The sequence below is a fragment of the Rhagoletis zephyria genome, unplaced genomic scaffold (assembly GCF_001687245.7).
Source record: "Rhagoletis zephyria isolate East Lansing unplaced genomic scaffold, Rhagoletis_zephyria_1.1 Rzeph_scaffold_00628, whole genome shotgun sequence".
Taxonomy (NCBI): domain Eukaryota; kingdom Metazoa; phylum Arthropoda; class Insecta; order Diptera; family Tephritidae; genus Rhagoletis; species Rhagoletis zephyria.
Window position 1 is genome coordinate 73,233 of NW_016157712.1, and position 10,170 is coordinate 83,402.

General features: G+C 35.1%; 1 long non-coding RNA gene across 2 annotated transcripts in view; it reads left to right on the plus strand.

Moving 5' to 3' along the window:
• LOC108360784 (uncharacterized) overlaps window positions 1-9,935 on the plus strand; it is a 14,264-nt gene extending 4,329 nt beyond the window's left edge. Inside the window, exons 1-2 of one of the 2 annotated variants that reach the window (XR_001847181.1) lie at window positions 6,535-6,545; window positions 9,850-9,935. This is a non-coding gene — a long non-coding RNA (uncharacterized LOC108360784). Of the gene's footprint in view, window positions 1-6,534; window positions 6,546-9,849 lie in introns of those variants that run through there. The other variant, XR_001847180.1, reaches the window with a different exon arrangement.
• The last annotated feature ends 235 nt before the right edge of the window (window positions 9,936-10,170 follow it).

The window sequence follows — 10,170 nt, forward strand, 5'->3', positions numbered from 1 at the left end:
CACACCTATGAGATGTGCCACGCCCCTTTTTACAAACTCATTTATATACATATATCTTTCCATAAGCACCTACCATAGGTATCTGTGCATTTCAAATTTCGAGTTCATGTGACTATAATTCCGAAGTTAGAGCTGATTAAAAATTTTCACTATGGGAGGTACCCCTCATCCCCCTCCCGCCCTTGGCGAGTTTCAATTTTTTTACCCTATTATAGGTCCAGGAGTCATGGCAATACTTTGGCAAAATTTTATTCGATTCTTTACATCCGATCAGGCTGCAACCTGGTACATACATACATACATACTTCCACAAATATATAGTAGATTTGCTTTGAAGCGCCATCTTGCGGTTCTTTAAATAAAAAATAGATATCAGAAATTAATTTTTCGTATCACAAAACTCCCGAGCACAACTCTTTATTACAAAAAAAAAAACATTCCTAACACTTTAGTAAATATTAATCTGATTATGGACTTAGTATTAATTAAAAATGTTTTCTTTTAAAACAGCGCAGGCTCGAAATTGATTCTAGAGCTATGGTCTAAAGGGCTTTTTTTCTTAGAATTTTGTGTAGAATCCGAATCTGCTAGGAACGATGTCGAAAATAAAATTGACCCGCCCTAACGTATGTACATAGGAATTCATGTTTGTATTACCTAAAAATTTTGCCTTGCATTGTAACATTTGCACTAGGTTACTTTTCGTCCTGAAAAATGGCTATATTAGTATAAAGTATTTTGCTTAGTCGGAGGGCGCTATTTTTAGAAATGAACACGTGAAGCTGTGAAAGGGCTGAAGAAAACAGGCAAACATTATTTCGAACACGCCGGTCGCTTTTTAAGTTTTTAACAATTCAACTATTTAATTGTATTTTGATGTCCATATATTCGAAACTCCTGTTTTTAATGCCCTACTCACTCTCTCACATGCCTGTTTGAGAGCAATAATAAGCAACAATAAAGTACGTTGGCACCAGTGTTGCCGCGAGGTCATGAAAAAATTTATCATAAAAAAACAAGAAATGGATCGAATGTATCTCTTATTTTTGGTTTAAGTATCTAAGTATCAAGTCGGCCGCTGTGGTGTAGTGGTAAGCAGTGCGCGCTTTCACTCATCAGCACCTGGGTTCAAACCCTGGTCAAAGCAACATCGCAAAAAATATAGAAAAAGGTTTTTTCTTAACAGCGGTCGTCCCTCGGCAGGCAATGGCAAACCTCCGAGTGTATTTCTGCCATGAAAAACAGCTTCTCATAAAAATACAATCGCCGTTCGGAGTCGGCGTAAAACTGTAGGTCCCTCCGCTTTGTGTGACAACATCAAGGCGCACACCACAAATCGGAGGAGAAGCTCGGCCAAACACTAACATATGTGTAAGCGCCAATCTATTATTATTATTATCTAAGTATCAAGTTAGAAAAAACTTTAAAAAAATGCTATTTGGTTTTATACCACTGCTTTTTATTATTGTCAATAACCGAAAAATCATGTAATTCACATTCATACACATATCTACATATTTATGTTTATTGTTTCTAATCTTGTATAAAGGGGAACAAAAATAGTATGTATAGGTGTTTTTTTTGTAAGCGAGCGACAAAAGAACGCACAACTCGGTTAAAATTTCCTTTTAGCTACTTAAGCAACCCTGTTGGTTGCGGGCAAGAACAACGTGATTGGTTTAACGGGATTTAGATACAAAAATTAATTTAGCTGAGTAATTATGCGAGGTATTTGCGTAATATAAACACTTATTTAAAGTATGTCACGTGTATAAAGAAACAAGAATTTCCTTTTCCACTTTCCCATTAAGAATTCACAATAAAGCAGTTTTTTTTCACTTAAAAACACTACCCTTCAGGGCGTGTATTTTTTAACCGGATAAATATCCGAGCTTTTGTTGCCTTACGTGCATTTCGTTATTTAAGCGAGTGTTCTTTTGTAGCTCGGTTGCAAAAGAATGCGCCTTGTGTATAGATTTCACAGAAACTTGAATACAAATTTATATATGTACTTAAAACTTTAGTTGTCGATCATTTACGTTAACTATACAAATTATGTAATACACCCCACGTTAAACTCGTTGGAAATTATGTCACAAAGCTGAAACTACCTTCAGTGTCGACTTAATTTTGACTATGAATACGCCCCATTATATTCTCAACAGTTTGTAACGAAAGTCTATTTTTCTTTTTACATTGGACCAATTTTAAATCTAAAAATATATGCTCTGCAGCGGCAGAGTTATGTATGAATGCAGCTAGAAAATTAATGAAAATGAATGCAGTCAGCTCATTATACATAAATAGTTTGTTTCAAGCATTTTTCTTTAACCTTATTTGACACCACCAAAACGTTTCAATATTTCGATCAAATTTTAAAAGCTGCCTGGTTACATATATATTTTCTCTTTGTCATGTATCAAAATTGGTACTACGAGGAAAATTTAAGTATCTCGCGAAATGAGCGAAAAAATAAAGTATCTTTCGAAAATTTGTACAAACACGTATCACTTTCGAAGTATATGAATCAAAACGGCAACACTGGTTGGCACAATGATACAATTATTGTCTTCCCATAGATTTTTGCTTAAATGTTGCGAATAAAACTTCGCAGCTTAAATTTAAGCCATTCATAACAAAAAATTGTATAAAGAAGGCGTATCGGGCTACGTCCTTCTTTGATTTTTTTTTTAGTTTATTTAATGTTCATTATTTTTTTAATGAAAATATAGTTGATTAGTCAACAAACACTATACATATAAGTCTCAATTTAAGACTTTGTGCAAAAATTATGGAATTTCTGCAAAATTTCCCCAAAATTTTTTACCTTTTTAATCAGAATCTTTACAAAATGGTATGGATTTAGTATAATATGGTGAACATTTTAAATAACTAGCACATACCGTTGATTTTAGTAATTTTTTATAACGGTTTTACGATTTTTTTTCCACACAAAGTATGTTTTTTATATGGAAAAAATGCGAAACACCGACAACAAAAAATTGCCAAAAATCAACGGTAAGTGCAATCAACGGTAAAATGCAAAGTTTTCATAACTCTTGCATAAAATATGAAATTTGGATTTAAATGGTGTTTGTAAGTAATCAGCTATGCTTTCATAAAAAAAAAATAATAAGCTAAAACGTCGCGTCCCAGTTCATATTTGGGTCACTAAATATATAAAATAATAGCCGTTTTCGTTGTTCGGAGTTAACTCAAAAACTTCCGCATAGATTTCAGTCAAATTTTCAGAGGCTATGCCTTGCATATATGGTCCTATTATAGGCTACCAGAAAACTCGGTAGGTGGCGCTGGGGTCGATGTCGTATGTATGAATCGATTTCTTTCAAATTCAAATTGTCTGCCGAAAATCGCCAGCCAACGAATTAAGGGACCCGTGGAACAGTTGCCCATTTCCTTTCTTGAAGTTAAGTTCTTCAAGTGATTTTTTGTGCGCCATAGTGCATTTAACCTAGACAATCAGAACTTCAATAACAATGGTGTGCAAATATTCGATGGCATCGTCTTGGATGATGTTGTGAACGTCGTGTAAAATTCGCTTAAATCTTCTTTGAAAGGTTTCCAGTGGTTTCTTGGATTTTATAATGACCACGTTGTACGTTTTTAATCAGTATTGATAATTTTCGAGAAAATCGAGGTTTTGACATGCTTCTCTCAATTGTTCTCAAATTTTGCATTAAGTATGCTAATTTTTTGGTAGGCATTAGGTAGTATTTTTCGTAAGATGACGTAGAACAAAATAATCCCATACGGTCGTTGTGCTGGGTATGCACAGTAATGCGGCTACAAGCGGGTGTCTGTCTTGGAGCAAGCGGCTCGCTATATAAACTTGTAATCGGCTGCGAAACCATACCCGTCCCTGGAATGGGTTGTGCGCTGGGTTTGAGACCCGCCACGAAAAAACAGGCCCCAATGAAAAATTAAATCACAGCCTCGGATGAGACCTCCCCGTTTAAAGAACTACGATTTGAGGGCATGCACCTGGAAGGTCCAGACCCTTAATGGGGAAGGTGCCTCTGCCCGGCCGATTGATGTTCTCATAAGGACAAAAGCGGACATCACCGCCATCCAAGAAATGCGTTGGACGGGGCGGGCCAAAAATGTCTGGGGCCTTGCGATGTCTACTACAGCTGCCATGTAAATGATCACAAACTCCGTGCTGGATTTGTGGTGGGAGGAAAACTACGTCGCCGAGTACTGTCGTTCACCCCGGCGGGCGAGCGTCTAGCCCATGCCCTGACGGAAGAGAAAGACGAGGCGTCCAAGGATCTCTTCTATGAGCATTTACAGCGAGCTCAAAAAAACAACTGGTACGATGAGGAGTGTGAAGAAGCTATGTAGGAACGTTATAGGGAGCTGAGGAGGGTAGCGAGCCGTATTTGCAGCAATAAGAAGAGAGAGGCCGAAATACATGAGTGAAAAGAGCTTGAAATGCTGGCCGACAAGAAAAACGCCCGAAAATTTTTCCAAAGAGTTTAGCGACTTTTGACCTAGTGATTGATGTCCAGAACGTACTTAAATTATGGAGGGAACACTTTTCCACTCTACTGAATGGTAGCAGCACTGAAAGCTGTATAAAAGACGAACCCGACCCTCCAGTCGATGATGACGGTGCCAGATTTCCAACACTTGATTATGACGAGGTACGAATAGCATTAGTGCGCTTTAAAACAACAAAGCGGCTGGAGCTGACAGCCTGCCAGCTGAGCTTTTCAAGTAAGACGGCGAGGAGTTTATAAGGTGCATGCTTCAACCTTATGCAGAATATGGTCAGATGAACGCATGCCCGACGACTGGTATTTAAGTGTGCTTTGCCCATTCCACACGACTGACTTATTTTTTAAATCGTACTTATAAAAGTCGTTTGTATTATTCGCAGTAAACTTTTGTTCACCAATACCTTGTTAACTGTGAAAAATGATGACTCTTATACATATGACTTAAAAAAATAAAAGTCGGTAACTGATTTATATTGATGATTTTTAAAAGAAGAAGTCACTGACATTTTTATTGATGACTTTTATAAATAAAAGTCTTCAATAACTGTTATCTAAGACATATAATATAAAAATCAAAAATAACTGTTATTTGTGGATTATTTAGATATAAATCAAAAATAATTGTTATTTTGAATTTAAAAAATATGTCACTTGACTTAATCAGCTGACCACAAGGGTACATACTTGCTTTAATTTTAATGGTTTTTCCGTTGATTATCTTTAGATTTGCTTCCTTCTGAGTTTTTCCAGCCGCCGCCACCTGTTGCCAACATTCTTCAAGTCGGTTCGCATTCGGAATTGTGCACCCAGTAAATTCAATCGCTGGTTCGGACATTACTGTCATTGTTGTTGACCAGCAAAAGAGATCTGATAATGAATAGCTAAAGTAGTAAAACTTGATATCGGTGCATCAAAGGGATTGATTAAAAACACCGTAACAAAAGTTTTCTTTTTCAGATTGTATTTTCTTTCGATTCGTTCTATTTTTTTTCTTTGTTGGCTCTATTTTTTGCGCCTATTTTTTAATATTTCGATTGTATGCTTCTGCTTCGTTCTGTATGTATTTACAATGTATATTGTACATATATTTGTATATACAAATGCATGTACATAAAAGAATAAATATTCATATATACATACTGTTAAGCTTCGTGCTTATTGCGAAATATTGTGATAGGATGTAATGACTTGTTCCTCTTTCAAATTTTTGCGAGGTGAAGAAGGTGTCATTGCAGATTCGAATTTCTGAAAGCTTTTCTTAATTTTACGCAAATGCAAATATATGTAAATATATCTATTTCATAATAAATTATTGCTTTTTTTCTGAATGTTTGTCTTCAGTCAATTGATTATGAGGTCTGCTAGGCAGAAGAGGAACTCATTTAGAGATTTAAAAAACATTACATAAATCAGCCAAAGGCGCAGTATATACCCAGTAGAAATCGGTTGTATGCATTCGTGAAGATTGCTTGCTATATGAGTGAATAGTGTGAACAATTCATGCGTAGTCATGAATTTCCACGAATAAATTCAAATTCCAGCGAATTGCAAGCGAATAACCGTTGTCGTTGTGTTAAGTACATTTCTTGATAAATATGAAGTGGAATTTTTGTAATATTTTCAGTCTTGTACAAAAATTTTAGTGAACAGACGTGTTGTGCGATACTATTTTCAGCACAAACGGGATTTTGCAAGATATGCATTTGAATATGTAAATGCTACTTGTTTGTATGTCCCCGTATATTAAAATATATCAGAAAAGTAGCATTTACATGTGGGGATACATATCTTGTAAGAAAACTTTAATACTGTTCCATTAATGCATTTTTGTATATTTTTGTATAGCAGTAGTACAAGTGCATGATTAAGGTACGCATACGCTCTGAGAAACCACGCGTGTTAAATGGAAATGAAGGTTCATTTATATTGGCATGTATACACAGCAGCAAGTTCATGCCACCAACAGCGATGCCGTATGCTTAAAATTTATACTGGGTATGTACTGGCATTTATGTATGTACTTAAGTACATATGTATGTACATATGTGTGCTCGTATGTTTGTATATGCAACATGTGTACCACAATTTAATCTTAATTAACATAGTAACGAAAATAGGGATATTCATTCATCTCTATCGGTTTCCTTTATTATGATTTTGTGGCCACAGTGCATTTTGAAATTTTTTCATTGCAAAATAGCATCCCGCATGCAAGCCTATATCGAGCTGCCGTACACTAGGCAACGAGGATTCACACCCGAAAGGGCACTGCTGCATTTCGCCAATTATTTAGACAACACAAAAAATATGGCATGTAGTAGCATTTATTGTGCACTTACTGCTGCATAACGGTGCAGATGACGACGATAGAAACATAATTAGGGTATTCACAAGATGTTGTAAGCGTCGTTATGTCTTAAAGTCTAAACTTTTACAATGTTAAATAACGGTTAAAATGCTTTTAAAGCATTTTTAATCACACCGAAACGTTGCTAAATCGATAGAAAATATATAAATAGCTTTTATTATACCCAAACAATCCCTGTAAACCGTTTCAACCGTTATTTTACATTGAAAAAATTTACGACTTTAAGACATTACGACGCTTACGACATCTTGTGAATACCCTAAATGTGTTTCTTTATTTGTACACTCTCTCCGAAATCAATACCAACAAAGCACAAAAACAACTGCCTTTCAAAAATGTTTAGGGTAGGCATGCAGCCGTTCTATCAAGGCAAAAGGTTAAAGATGCATTTCCGCCAATAGGATCAGATGTTAAAAAAATCACATTTAACCGATTTGACAAACAATGGCTAAGGCGTAAACTGTGCCGACAGCAGAGAGAATACAGGCAACCTGAATCGATGCCCACATTCTTAGCAAAATACACTTATGCATATATGTATGTACATGCATGATATGCTTTGGAAGGATGCGCCATCAGGATACGTGATATGCCTACTTTTGCACATTGCACACGAAAAAATATACTATCGCTTTGACAGTGGTAAAGGTACATATGTACATAAAGACATACATACATATATAGGAATGCCGGCACCACCACCACTTTGGCATGAGAAGCCAAATTGTAGCATGTGGCATCCACATCTTTCAAGTTGCATCTTACGCCAAAACACACGTTTCATTGAGTGATCGGCCAATAGACTCTGAACCAAATGCAGTCAAACTGAATAGCAATGCCGACCTAAAGGACTTGAGTAGAGCGTGAAGCATATGGGGCCATCGCATATATCGATTACTTATGCATGTGCATATGTATGTACATACATACATACCTACTATATATAAGTTTTCGGTACATATATTTTGCCGTTCAATCAGCGTGATTTCTTTTGATATTCCTTTGTCCTACGTCGAAGAATAGAAGGTCGATTGCATTTGCACCTTTCGCGAATATAATGAGATAAGACGCACGAAACGTGTTGCAGCTCAATTGTAGCAGCTTAAAAATAGTTTTCTTATTACAATATCTGCTCGCACAAGGCAAAAAATATACATGTGTATTAGACTACTTAAAAAAAATAAAAATCCTGCAATTCGACCAGAACAAGACTCAAACTTTAGCATTTGGTATAGTAATGATCCCCCATGAATCTCTCCTCTCTAGGACAATTGTAAAAGATCGCGCGTCCAGCCTTTAGTTTTCTCATAGGAATTACACGTAAGAAAATGAGTTAGTCGCTTATGAGGTCAATATAATCAATCAAAATGCTCGAAATTGTAAGAATACATTGCTAACATGCCATTAAAGTATTATGCATGCGCAGATTCTCTAAATTCAAAAAAAAAAAATATTTTTGGTATATACTAGATTTGACCCAAATAGGACAAGGGATAAAAGAGGGTTAATTTAGGAATTTAAATAACCTGAGCCTGCATAATACTTAAAGGCATGTAACCAATGTATTCTTAGAGTTTCGAGCATTTTCAGTGATTCTAGAAAATTATATCGACCCCAAAAGGAAAGAACTCATTTTCTTACGTGTAATTCCTATAGGAAAACTAAGGTCTCAACACGCGACGTTCTGCACTTGTTCTAGAGAGGGGAGATTCAATATCCAGTGTTACCGTTTGGCTAAAATTGTAGCAAAAGTGCTACATTTAAAATGAAAAGCTACAATGCTTCATAAATTCTAAAAGGGCTATTATTTCATAGTTTCAAAAATGTCTTTGCTTTAAACATAAAAATAATATNAAAGTGCTACATTTAAAATGAAAAGCTACAATGCTACATAAATTCTAAAAGGGCTATTATTTCATAGTTTCAAAAATGTCTTTGCTTTAAACATAAAAATAATACGATTTTGCTCATAGCTTTAATGCGTTGTGGTTCATATTTAGTTAATATTTTAACTGCTAAACCCTATAAAATTATCTTGTCCCTATTCTAAGCATGTGTCAATATGGTTAAATTGCAGTTTCTTTCATTTAAAAAATTTTCGAGAATACATAATTTACGTGACACCGCACAATCCGACAACAACGGCCAAAAATGTAAAAAAAATTACGCAGACTCATAGCAAAATATCCAGTTAACCCAGATCAAAAAGAAGTTTTTATAAAAATGCATGTTTGGAGGTCATGGAACGACCTTGAAGTAGATATAATGTACGAATTTGTAAGAAAAACTTTTGATTTTGACGCAAGTAATTTAAATTAATTTTTCTACAAGTGCGGATATGACATCAGCCAATCTTATTGCTGACTAGTTTTTTCCAGGGCTGCAAACCGGTTTTGAACCGAACCGGTTTTTGAAACGAACGCTCCGGACGCTTATCGGACTCCGAACCGAGCCGCGAAACGAACCGTTTTTATTTTGAAATCCCAAAACCGAACCAAAAACCACTCCAAAAAATGGTTCGGTTCGGTTCAAAATTGAGATCCCCTATAGCATTTTTCACGTTTTGTAATACACAAAAACATTTTTGCTTGATGGCAACTACTGAGTTGTAATTTCGCCCATATAAAGAAAGATGGAAATGTTCTTATATTGAAAAAATGCTTAACAACGCCAGCAAAAAATATCAAAAACTGCATACTCGGATTTTTGTAGTTCTGATAAAAAAATGTATACTTTGATATAATTTTGTTAAAATTTGTAGATTTTTCTAATTTTCTTACAAAGTTTTAAATTAGGATTTACATGGTTTTTGTTATACATTAAACCAACAAAAGAAAAATAGTCAAATGTCGCACTGATATTATTTTGACCATAGGTATACTTGTACATATGAAGTTAAAGCCTAGTGTAAGCTCCAACCTACCGAAAATGAGGGTTTCAACATTAAACCAAGATTTTGAGTGTCAATTCGAAATTCTAAGTATGCTGTTTTTGTCTACTCGACTAGGCTCACGCCTTGTTCAAACCTTAAAATAGTTTATGAAAATTTTTCTAATTTCGCTTTGATCGCGTTGATTTTAAATAATTTTTTTATATTACGCATTTTCTATCATACAAAAAAAAGTTCCCAGATACTTTGTATGGAAGAAAATCCGAGAAAAATTGCCATTAATCAACTTAAAACTTAAAAAATGTTTCCTAGAAATTTTTATTAGATGAAACATTGCAGATTTTTCATAATTTTTGCACTAAATTTGAAACTTGGATTCATAAGGTTAAAAA